Genomic DNA, 12,584 nt, shown 5'->3' with positions numbered 1-12,584 from the left:
TTCTATCTCATAATGGATTGTTTCCAAGAATGGATCTTGGTACTTTTGAGTAATTTCAAACTATTGTTTTGCTACTTGCTAAGTTGTTTAAGTGGTACGCGCAGAAGAAAGTTTTTCCAATGTTAATTTGTTTTACACTGCGTTTGGATGTATGTATTCAGGCTCCGAATTGTGAATTGGTATTGGGAGGTTCCAATTCAGCTGTTTGGATGGCCTTTGTATTGGCAGGTGGAAACGTATCTCAATACACAGCGTGATTTTCCCCACTTGTGTGTTGGAAATATGCCCTATAGGCAATAATAAATTAGTTATTATTATATTTCCTTATTCATGATAATCGTTTATTATCCATGTTATAATTGTATTGAAAGGAAACTCAGATACATGTGTGGATACATAGACAACACCATGTCCCTAGTAAGCCTCTGTTGACTAGCTCGTTGATCAATAAATGGTTACGGTTTCCTGACCATGGACATTGGATGTCGTTGATAACGGGATCACATTATTAGGAGAATGATGTGATGGACAAGACCCAATCCTAAGCCTAGCACAAAGATCGTAGTTCGTATGCTAAAGCTTTTCTAATGTCAAATATCATTTCCTTAGACCATGAGATTGTGCAACTCCCGGATACCGTAGGAATGCTTTGGGTGTACCAAACGTCACAACGTAACTGGGTGGCTATAAAGGTGCACTACAGGTATCTCCGAAAGTGTCTGTTGGGTTGGCACGAATCGAGACTGGGATTTATCACTCCGTGTAAATGGAGAGGTATCTCTGGGCTCATTCGGTAGGACATCATCATAATGTGCACAATGTGATCAAGGGGTTGATCACGGGATGATGTGTTACGGAACGAGTAAAGAGACTTGCCGGTAACGAGATTGAAGAAGGTATCGGTATATCGACGATCGAATCTCGGGCAAGTACAATACCGCTAGACAAAGGGAATTGTATACGGGATCGATTGAGTCCTTGACATCGTGGTTCATTCGATGAGATCATTGTGGAACATGTGGGAGCCAACATGGGTATCCAGATCCCGCTGTTGGTTATTGACTGGAGAACGTCTCGGTCATGTCTGCATGGTTTCCGAACCCGTAGGGTCTACACAATTAAGGTTCGATGACGCTAGGGTTATAAAGGAAGTTTGTATGTGGTTACCGAATGTTGTTCGGAGTCCCGGATGAGGAGTTCCAGAATGGTCCGGAGGTAAAGATTTATATATGGGAAGTCCTGTTTTGGTCACCGGAAAAGTTTCGGGTTTTATAGGTAACATACCGGGACCACCGGGAGGGTCCCGGGGGTCCACCAAGTGGGGCCACCGGCCGCGGAGGGCTACATGGGCCAAGTGTGGGAGGGGACCAGCCCCAGGTGGGCTGGTGCGCCCCCCCACAAGGGCCCAAGGCGCCTAGGGTTTGGGGAGGGGGTGCTTCCACCTAACTTGGGGGGCAAGTTTCCGCCTCTCCCCCTTTGGCCGCCACCCTTAGATGGGATTGGGGCTGCCGCACCCCTTGGGGTGGAAACCCTAGAGGGGGCGCACCCCCCTCCCTCTCCCCTATATGTACTTGAGGGTTTGGGGGCTGCCAACATATGAGTGTTGACCTCTCCCTAGCGCAGCCCTACCTCTCTCCCTTCTCCTCTCCCGCGGTGCTTGGCGAAGCCCTGCTGGACTACCACGCTCCTCCATCACCATCACGCCGTTGTGCTGCTGCTGGATGGAGTCTTCCTCAACCTCTCCCTCTCACCTTGCTGGATCAAGGCATGGGAGACGTCATCGGGCTGTACGTGTGTTGAACGCGGAGGTGTCGTCCGTTCGGCACTAGGATCTCCGGTGATTTGGATCACGACGAGTACGACTCCTTCAACCCCATTCTCTTGAACGCTTCCGCTTAGCGATCTACAAGGGTATGTAGATGCACTCTCCTTCCCCTCGTTGCTGGTTTCTCCATAGATAGATCTTGGTGACACGTAGGAAAATTTTGAATTTCTGCTACGTTCCCCAACAGTGGCATCATGAGCTAGGTCTATTGCGTAGATTCTTTGCACGAGTAGAACACAAAGTAGTTGTGGGCGTTGATTTTGTTCAATATGCTTACCGTTACTAGTCCAATCTTGTTTCGACGGTATTGTGGGATGAAGCGGCCCGGACCGACCTTACACGTACACTTACGTGAGACAGGTTCCACCGACTGACATGCACTTGGTGCATAAGGTGGCTAGCGGGTGCCAGTCTCTCCCACTTTAGTCGGAACGGATTCGATGAAAAGGGTCCTTATGAAGGGTAAATAGCAATTGGCATATCACGTTGTGGTTTTGCGTAGGTAAGAAACGTTCTTGCTAGAAACCCATAGCAGCCACGTAAAACATGCAAACAACAATTAGAGGACGTCTAACTTGTTTTTGCAGGGTATGCTATGTGATGTGATATGGCCAAGAAGAATGTGATGAATGATATGTGATGTATGAGATTGATCATGTTCTTGTAATAGGAATCACGACTTGCATGTCGATGAGTATGACAACCGGCAGGAGCCATAGGAGTTGTCTTTATTTATTGTATGACCTGCGTGTCATTGAACAACGCCATGTAATTACTTTACTTTATTGCTAACCGGTAGCCATAGTAGTAGAAGTAATAAGTTGGTGAGACAACTTCATGGAGACACGATGATGGAGATCATGGTGTCATGCCGGTGACGATGATGATCATGGATCCCTGAAGATGAAGATCAAAAGGAGCAAAATGATATTGGCCACATCATGTCACTATTTGATTGCATGTGATGTTTATCATGTTTATGCATCTTATTTGCTTAGAACGACGGTAGTAAATAAGATGATCCCTCATTAAAATTTCAAGAAAGTGTTCCCCCTAACGGTGCACCGTTGCGAAAGTTCGTCGTTTCGAAGCACCACGTGATGATCGGGTGTGATAGATTCTTACGTTCACATACAACGGGTGTAAGCCAGATTTACACACACGAAACACTTAGGTTAACTTGACGAGCCTAGCATGTACAGACATGGCCTCGGAACACAAGAGACCGAAAGGTCGAGCATGAGTCGTATAGTAGATACGATCAACATGAAGATGTTCACCGATGATGACTAGTCCGTCTCACGTGATGATCGGACACGGCCTAGTTGACTCGGATCATGTAATCACTTAGATGACTAGAGGGATGTCTATCTGAGTGGGAGTTCATTAGATGAACTTAATTATCCTGAACATAGTCAAAAGCCCTTTGCAAATTATGTCATAGCTCGCGCTTTGGTTCTACTGTTTTTGATATGTTCCTAGAGAAAATATAGTTGAAAGTTGATAGTATTATGCGATCAGTAGAAAGCTTATGTCCTTAATGCACCGCTCAGTGTGCAGAACCCCAAACGTCGTATGTGGATGTTGCGAACATCGTACATACACGTCTTGGTAACTACGTGATAGTTCAGTTAAACGATTTAGAGTTGAGGCACCAAAGACGTTTTCGAAACATCATAGAACATATGAGATGTTTCAAGGGCTGAAATTGGGATTTCAGGCTCGTGCCCACGTCAAGAGGTATAAGACCTCCGATGTTTTTTTCTTAGCCTGCAAACTAAGGGAGAAAAGCTCAATCGTTGATCTTGTGCTCAGATTGTCTAAGTGCAACAATCACTTGGATCAAGTGGGAGTTGATCTTCCAGATGAGATGGTGATGTTTCTCCAAAGTCATTGACACCGAGCTGCTAGAGCTTCGTGATGAACTATAACATATCAGGGATAGATATGATGATCCTTGAGGTATTCACGATGTTTGACACCGCGAAAGTAGAAATCAAGAAGGAGCAGCAATTGTTGATGGTTGGTGAAACCACTAGTTTCAAGAAGGGCAAGAGAAAGAAGGGATACTTCATGAAATGGCAAATCAGCTGCTGCTCCAGTGAAGAAACCCAAGGTTGAACCCAAACCCAAGACTAAGTGCTTCTATAATAAGGGAAACAACCACTGGAGCAGAATTACCCTAGCTACTTGGTAGATGAGAAGGCTGGCAAGGTCGATAGAAGTATATTGGATATACATTATGTTAATGTGTACTTTACTAGTACTCCTAGTAGCATGAGGGTATTAGATACCGGTTCGGTTGCTAAGTGTTAGTAACTCGAAATAAAAGGCTGCGGAATAAATGGAGACTAGCTAAAGGTGAGTTGACGATATGTGTTGGAAGTGTTTCCAAGTTTGATGTGATCAAACATCGCACGCTCCCTCTACCATCAAGATTAGTATTAAACCTGAATAATTGTCATTTGGTGTTTGCGTTGAGCATAGACATGATTGGATTATGTCTATCGCAATACGGTTATTCATTTAAGGAGAATAATGGTTACTCTATTTATTTGAATAATACCATCAATGGTCTTGCACCTAAAGGAATGGTTTATTGAATCTCGATCGTAGTGATACACATTTTCATGCCAAAAGATATAAGATAGTAATGATAGTACCACCTACTTGTGGCACTGCCATGTAAGTCATATTGGTATAAAACGCATGAAGAAGCTCCATGTTGATGGATCTTTGGACTCACTCGTTTTTGAAAAGATTGAGACATGCAAACCATGTCTATTGGTATGTACGCATGAAGAAACTCCATGCAGGTGGATCGTTTGGACTCACTTGATTTCGAATCACTTGAGACATGCAAATCATACCACATGGGCAAGATGACTAAAAAGCCTCGTTTTCAGTAAGATGGAACAAGAGAGCAACTTGTTGGAAGTAATACATTTTGATGTGTGCTGTCCAATGAGTGCCGAGGCACGCAGTGGATATCGTTATGTTCTTACTTCACAGATGATTTGAGTAGATGCCAAGTGTATTTACTTGATGAAACACAAGTCTGAATCATTGAAAGGTTCAAGTAATTTCAGAGTGAAGTTGAAGGTCATCATGACAAGAGGATAAAATGTCTATGATATGATCATAGAGATGAGTATTTGAGTTACGAGCTTTGGCACGCAACAAAGACATTGTGGAAATTGTTTCACGATTAATACCGCCTGGAACACCATAGTGTGATGGTGTGTCCGAACATCATAGTTGCACCCTATTGGATATGGTGCGTACCATGATGTCTCTTATCGAATTACCACTATCGTTCATGGGTTAGGCATTAGAGACAACCACACTCACTTTAATAGGGCACCACGTAATTCCGTTGAGACGACACCGTTTGAACTATGGTTTGGAGAAACCTAAGTTGTCGTTTCTTGAAAGTTTGGGGCTGCGACACTTATGTGAAAAAGTTTCATCGTGATAAGCTCGAACCCAAAAACGGATAAATACATCTTCATAGGACACCCAAAACAGTTGGGCATACCTCCTAATTCAGATCCAAAAGCAATAGGGATTGTTTCTTGAATCGGGTCCTTTCTCGAGAAAAGTTTGTCTCGAAGAATTGAGTGCGAGGATGGTGGAGACTTGATGAGGTTATTGAACCGTCACTTCAACAAGTGTGTAGCAGGGCACAGAAAGTTGCTCCTGTGGCGCCTACACCAATTGTAGTAGAAGCTTATGATAGTGATCATGAAGTTTTGGATCAAGTCACTACCGTACCTCGTAGGGTGACAAGGATGCGTACTGCTTCAGAGTGGTACGGTAATCCTGTCTTGAAGGTCATGTTGCTAGACAACAATGAACCTACGAGCTATGGAGAAGCGATGGTGGGCCAAAATTCCGACAAATGGTTAGAAGCCATGAAATCCGAGATATGATCCATGTATCAGAACAAAGCATGGACTTTGGTGGACTTGCCCAATGATCGGCAAGCCATTGAGATAAATGGATATTTTAAGAAGAAGACGGACGTGGACGGTAATGTCACCGTCTATGAAGCTCGACTTGTGGCGAAGAGTTTTTCACAAGTTCAAGGAGTTGACTACGATGAGATTTTCTCATCTGTAGCGATGCTTAAGTCCGTCGGAATCAGGTTAGCATAAGCTGCATTTATGAAATCTAGCAAATGGATGTCAAAACGAGTTTCCTTACCAGTTTTCATAAGGAAAGGTTGTATGTGATACAATCAGAAAGGTTTTGTCAATCCTAAGGATGCTAAAAGGTATGCAAGCTCCAGCGATCCTTCCATGGACTGGAGTAAGCATCTCGAAGTTGGAATATGCACTTTGATAAGATGATCAAAGATTTTAGGTTTATACAAAGTTTATGAGAAACTTGTATTTCCAAAGAAGTGAGTGGGAGCACTATAGAATTTCTGATGAGTATATGTTGTTGACATATTGTTGATCGGAAATGATGTAGAATTTCTGGAAAGCATATAGGGTTATTTGAAAAGTGTTTTTCAATGGAAAACCTAGATTAAGCTACTTGAACATTGAGCATCAAGATCTATAAGGATAGATCAAAATGCTTAATAATACTTTCAAATGAGCATGTACCTTGACATGATCTTGAAGGTGTTCAAGATGGATCAGTCAAAGAAGGAGTTCTTGCCTGAGATGTAAGGTACGAAGTTAAGACTTAAAGCTTGACCACGGCAGAAAAGAGAGAAAGGACGAAGGTCGTCCCCTATGCTTTAGACGTAGGCTCTATAGTATGCTATGCTGTGTACCGCACCGGAAGTGTGCCTTGCCATGAGTCAGTCAAGGGGTACAAGAATGATCCAGGAATGGATCATTGGACAGCGGTCAAAATTGTCCTTGGAGTAAATAAGGACATGTTTCTCGATTATGGAGGTGATAAAGAGTTCAGCGTAAAGGGTTACGTCGATGCAAGCTTTAACACCTATCCGAGTGACTCTGAGTAGCAAACCGGATACGTATAGTGAAGCAACCATTTGGAATAGCTTCAAGTGGAGCATAGAAGCAGCATTTACAATATGACTTAGAGATTTGCGAAGTACATACGGATCTGAATGTTGTAGACCCGTTGACTAAAACTTCTCTTACAAGCAAAACATGATCAAACCCAAGAACTCATTGAGACTTAATCACATGGTGATGTGAACTAGTTTAAGACACTAGTAAACTCTTTGAATGTTGGTCACATGGCGATGTGACCTATCAGTGTTGATCACATGGCGATGTGAACTAGATTATCGACTCTAGTGCAAGTGGGAGACTGTTGGAAATATGCCCTAGAGGCAATAATAAATTAGTTATTATTATATTTCCTTGTTCATGATAATCGTTTATTATCCATGCTATAATTGTATTGAAAGGAAACTCAGATACATGTGTGGATACATAGACAACACCATGTCCCTAGTAAGCCTCTGTTGACTAGCTCGTTGATCAATAGATGGTTACGGTTTCCTGACCATGGACATTGGATGTCGTTGATAACGGGATCACATCATTAGGAGAATGATGTGATGGACAAGACCCAATCCTAAGCCTAGCACAAAGATCGTAGTTCGTATGCTAAAGCTTTTCTAATGTCAAGTATCATTTCCTTAGACCATGAGATTGTGCAACTCCCGGATACTGTAGGAATGCTTTGGATGTACCAAACGTCACAACGTAACTGGGTGGCTATAAAGGTGCACTACAGGTATCTCCGAAAGTGTCTGTTGGGTTGGCATGAATTGAGACTGGGATTTGTCACTCCGTGTAAACGGAGAGGTATTTCTGGGCCCACTCGGTAGGACATCATCATAATGTGCACAATGTGATCAAGGGGTTGATCACGGGATGATGTGTTACGGAACGAGTAAAGAGACTTGCCGGTAACGAGATTGAACAAGGTATCGGTATACCGACGATCGAATCTCGGGCAAGTACAATACCGCTAGACAAAGGGAATTGTATACGGGATCGATTGAGTCCTTGACATCGTGGTTCATTCGATGAGATCATCGTGGAACATGTGAGAGCCAACATGGGTATCCAGATCCCGCTGTTGGTTATTGACCGGAGAACGTCTCGGTCATGTCTGCATGGTTCCCGAACCCGTAGGGTCTACACACTTAAGGTTCAATGACGCTAGGGTTATAAAGGAAGTTTGTATGTGGTTACCGAATGTTGTTCGGAGTCTCGGATGAGATCCCGGACGTCACGAGGAGTTCCAGAATGGTCCGGAGGTAAAGATTTATATATGGGAAGTCCTGTTTTGGTCACCGGAAAAGTTTCGGGTTTTATCGGTAACGTACCGGGACCACCGGGAGGGTCCTGGGGGTCCACCAAGTGGGGCCACCGGCCCTGGAGGGCTACATGGGCCAAGTGTGGGAGGGGACCAGCCCCAGGTGGGCTGGTGCCCCCCCCCCCCACAAGGGCCCAAGGCGCCTAGGGTTTGTGGAGGGGGTGCTTCCACCTAACTTGGGGGGCAAGTTTCTCCCCTCTCCCCCTTTGGCCGCCACCCTTAGATGGGATTGGGGCTGCCGCACCCCTTGGGGTGGAAACCCTAGAGGGGGCGCACCCCCCTCCCTCTCCCCTATATATACTTGAGGGTTTTGGGGCTGCCAACATATGAGTTTTGACCTCTCCCTGGCGCAGCCCTACCTCTCTCCCTTCTCCTCTCCCGCGGTGCTTGGCGAAGCCCTGCTGGACTACCACGCTCCTCCATCACCACCACTCCATTGTGCTGCTGCTGGATGGAGTCTTCCTCAACCTCTCCCTCTCACCTTGCTGGATCAAGGCAAGGGAGACGTCACCGGGCTGTACGTGTGTTGAACGCGGAGGTGCCGTCCGTTCGGCACTAGGATCTCCGGTGATTTGGATCACGACGAGTACGACTCCTTCAACCCCATTCTCTTGAACGCTTCCGCTTAGCGATCTACAAGGGTATGTAGATGCACTCTCCTTCCCCTCGTTGCTGGTTTCTCCATAGATAGATCTTGGTGACACGTAGGAAAATTTTGAATTTCTGCTACGTTCCCCAATATTGTGCACGTTGCTCATGAATACCGAGCCTGAGGCCTCCGATTTGCTCCGAAACGCTCGCTCCCGCAAAACATACCGCTTCGTCTCGCCCAGGAAAATAGACATCCGTGGAGGTCCCACACCGCCACCCATGGAGCTCCGCCCTCGTCCCTCGCTCGCCGGACTCTAAGGACCCCCCTCCCCCGCCGCCGAGGGGCAGGGAGATCTGCCGCCGCGCTCGTCCCTCCGAGCCTCCCTGCCGCCCGTGGAGGAGAGGAGTAGGGAGCTCCACCGCCGCCCTCGTCCCTCGCTCTCGTCGGCTTCAAAGGAACCCCTCGCTGCCCATGGAGATGGAGGAGAGGAGCAGGGATCTCTGTTGCCGCCCTCATCCCTCGCGATCGCCGGCCTCCAAGACCACCCCCAGCTGCTACTACCAGCCCCTCCACGAGCACCACGCTGAGGCGCGCTAAGCTGTAACCTATAAGCGCCCTTGCTAGATCCTTCGATGTGTGTCCTGCTCGCTACAAAACTCTCAATGTTAATACAAAACTCTATTTGTTAATTATTAGGTTATTGGTGTTTAAAGTCTGAAGCACTATTTCTGGGTAAAATAGGTAATTAGGGATGTAAGCTTTGAGTCTGAAGCACTTCCCGTTCCCTGCTACCTTTTCTCCCTACCATCATATGCTTTGAATAATAGTCATATTTTGTACAGATTTTGTTTTAAAGTATGTTGGACAAAGCATAATCTTCTAATTCATCTGAATATACAAATTCAAGAGTTTGTCATCCAAACACGATTTGGTATTGAAACCTCATTGAGATTCAATGAGCCAATTCAGTGGACAACCAAACAAGTGAATTTGTATCCCTGTCCATTTCAATTTCCTTGCTGAATTGGTATTCCAGCCAATTCAATACGGAGCCCTTCAGTACAGACATCCAAACATAGTGTTATAGGTTTCCAAGCACATGACCCCAAGAAGTCCATCTATGTGGCCATAGGCGGTACAGATAGGACGGCCGAGGGATCGTGTGTGAGACAGAGACACCATCAATCATCGGTCAATTTGGTCCATGACCTCAAATGCTGGCGTCCATGGCGCAAGGCCGTGCTTTTCGGAGCAAGCAACCTAGGAAGTGCATCGGTGATCAATTAGCGTCAATTTGGTTAGAAGCATGTACATTGCCCTGCTACAATTCCTTCCAGCAGGCGCAGACACATGTGCTTAGGGACGTGTAAATTTTTCCATTGCAATGCACGCTGCCTTTTGCTAGTCCAGTTGTAAAGTGAATAGGAATCTAGCGTGTGGATCAACTCATGCCATGTAACCATACCCCTCGTCCACCTATGTAAGGGAGGTAGAGGCTCCTCATAGGCATGGCTAATATGCATCCTCATACACCATACGTGGTCACGCACAAATCTTAGCTGCCATACGAGGCAACCATCAATACCATCCACACATGTAGGAGTAGGGTACGGTCTCACCTTGAGGACCTGAATTTGGGTAAATCTTCATCTCATGTGGACCCTTCTGGATTCTCTGTGTGTACACCCCATGATTATTATTGCCGGCAATGTCTGGTTCGGACTTTATAACTCTCTAATCTGTAATGTGTGGGCGCTTGAGTCGGTTCTCACTGCTAGTTGTGGTGTTTCACCCTCAGGTTTCGATCTTCTTGAATGAAGTTGATGAATGATGTAAATGATGGTAGCTTCTCTTGGGTAGTTTGTAAAATGAACTGAATGGTTCCTTTAATAGAAATTGTAGAGGAGTGACCATAAGACCTCTTCCAATGCATGGACAAGTAGATAGAGGGTCCTGTGGAAATCCCAAAAACCACACTCTAGTCTCCTTCCTAGAGCAACAAACCCTAGGAGAATAGAAATAACGTAGTACAACCAAGTTGGAATAGTAAGCTACACAGTTGTACTGCGCAGTTGTTGTGCGGTCCCACCTGCAGTGGCTGTATGATACTCCGATGCCCTATGTTTCACTCGGTGTGGTTCTTGCACGGCACAAGTTCACCGCAATTGTACCACATGGTGTCGGCGAGCCTAGGGAAGACGAACCGGAAAAAGATCCAGTCCCGAAACAACCTGACGACCCACCCAACGGCAGCATGGACGTTGGTCCCACCCTGCTGTACCCAGCCCGACACGTAGGCCACGGCGACCAGCCATGTCGCCCTGCCACGCCGCTTCGCCACGTATGCGGCCAGGCCCTCGGAGGGCGTGGCGGCGTGCGACAAGGCGCGGGCGAGCACCACCGCGTCCTCGAGCGCGGAGCACCCGCCCTGCGCCATCTCCGGTGTCATGGGGTGGAACGCGTCGCCGGCTACGGTTACCGTCCCACGGGCTGCCTTGCCCGTGAGCACGCCCCAGGGGTTTCTGTACAACAATGGTGCCCACGAGAGGTTGCCCAGGTCGGTGTTACGGACCACGTCCAGGTACTCGGCGGGCAGGTGCGCGCCCAGGTACTCGGCGGGTAGATACCGGTATTGCTGATGGGCAGCAAGCCGGCTCGGATGCCGTTCGACAGGTACTGCCGGATCTCTTGCTTCAAACCGTGCCCGCTAGGGTACACGGAGAGGCCGCGGATGGTGGACCGGCCCGACCTCAGTGGCTCCGACAGGCCGAGCCACCGCGCCACCACCGAGTGCACGCCGTCGCAACCGATCAGAATCTGGCGAGTTACGTACACGAGACAGATGTACAAGTTGCTTCGTCAATCATGCATCCCAGTTCGTACATAGTAGGAGTATGTGTATTAGATTAGATGCAGTACTTACCTTGGCTCGGATCACCGCGCCGTCTTCTAATCTTAGGACGGTGGCCTCCGACGAGCCGCTAGTTGCGGGTACGGCGTCGATGGAGACGAGCTTGGAGGAGAAGCGGACCATGCCCGGGGGCAGCTCGTCTGCTAGCGCATCCAGCAGCGCCTTTCGGCCCACCGCTCTCATTCTCACTTCATCGCTTCTCTCCCGCCCCATTTTCAGTCCAGATCGTCAGATAACCAGACCAACGGCCATGACCAACATGCTAATCAGTAGGGAATGGTATAATGGTACTGACCTGACTTTGTTCCCGGCAAATCGAAACACCTGCGTCGTCCCGGTTTCAAGATTGGTCACCCGGGATCTGCACGAACGTACGCAGCAGCAGATCAATTGAGACTCGAGAAAGCTAACCGATGGAACGTACTCCCTCTGTAAAGAAACATAAGAGTGTTTACATTTTTTTTTACGGCGGGAGTACGTACTTTTCGATGACGCCGTAGCGGGACGTGAGCTTGTGTGCGACGCCAAGCGCGCGGAGCGCGAACCAGCCGTTGGGGAAGACGGTCATCGCCGTCCCGGTGGCGCGCAGTTCGGGGTGCCGCTCTAGCACCAAGATGCCGCGGCCACCGGGCGCCACGCCCGCCCGCTGGAGCGCCACCGCCGTTGCAAGGCCCGCGATGCCGCCACCGACGATCACCACCTCCGCGTCCACGCTGCCATCGGCCATCGCTCTTGCAATGCTTTGGCTGGCTTTTTGCGTCTTGGAGGAGGCAGCCAATGCCAGTTATGCTTTTATTGGTAGGTTGGTACACTAGCTAGTGTGCATACTGACAATGGTGTGAGTGCTAGATCTTGGCGCACCACAGCAACCAGTTGGTATACAAATGCAATGATGCTAAAAGAGTTTTTTTAAGGTTGTTTTGGCGATCTGATAGCATAAA

At 47.4% G+C, this 12,584-nt stretch overlaps 1 pseudogene; it reads right to left on the bottom strand.

Annotated features, from left to right (window-relative positions):
* Window positions 1–10,778: 10,778 nt before the first annotated feature.
* LOC123155558 (monooxygenase 2-like) lies at window positions 10,779–12,382 on the bottom strand (annotated as a pseudogene).
* Window positions 12,383–12,584: the final 202 nt, after the last annotated feature.

This window comes from Triticum aestivum, chromosome 7B (genome assembly GCF_018294505.1).
Source record: "Triticum aestivum cultivar Chinese Spring chromosome 7B, IWGSC CS RefSeq v2.1, whole genome shotgun sequence".
Taxonomy (NCBI): Eukaryota; Viridiplantae; Streptophyta; class Magnoliopsida; order Poales; family Poaceae; genus Triticum; species Triticum aestivum.
The sequence above is the reverse complement of the archived record's forward strand: the minus strand, read 5'-3'. Positions and strand labels throughout refer to the sequence as shown.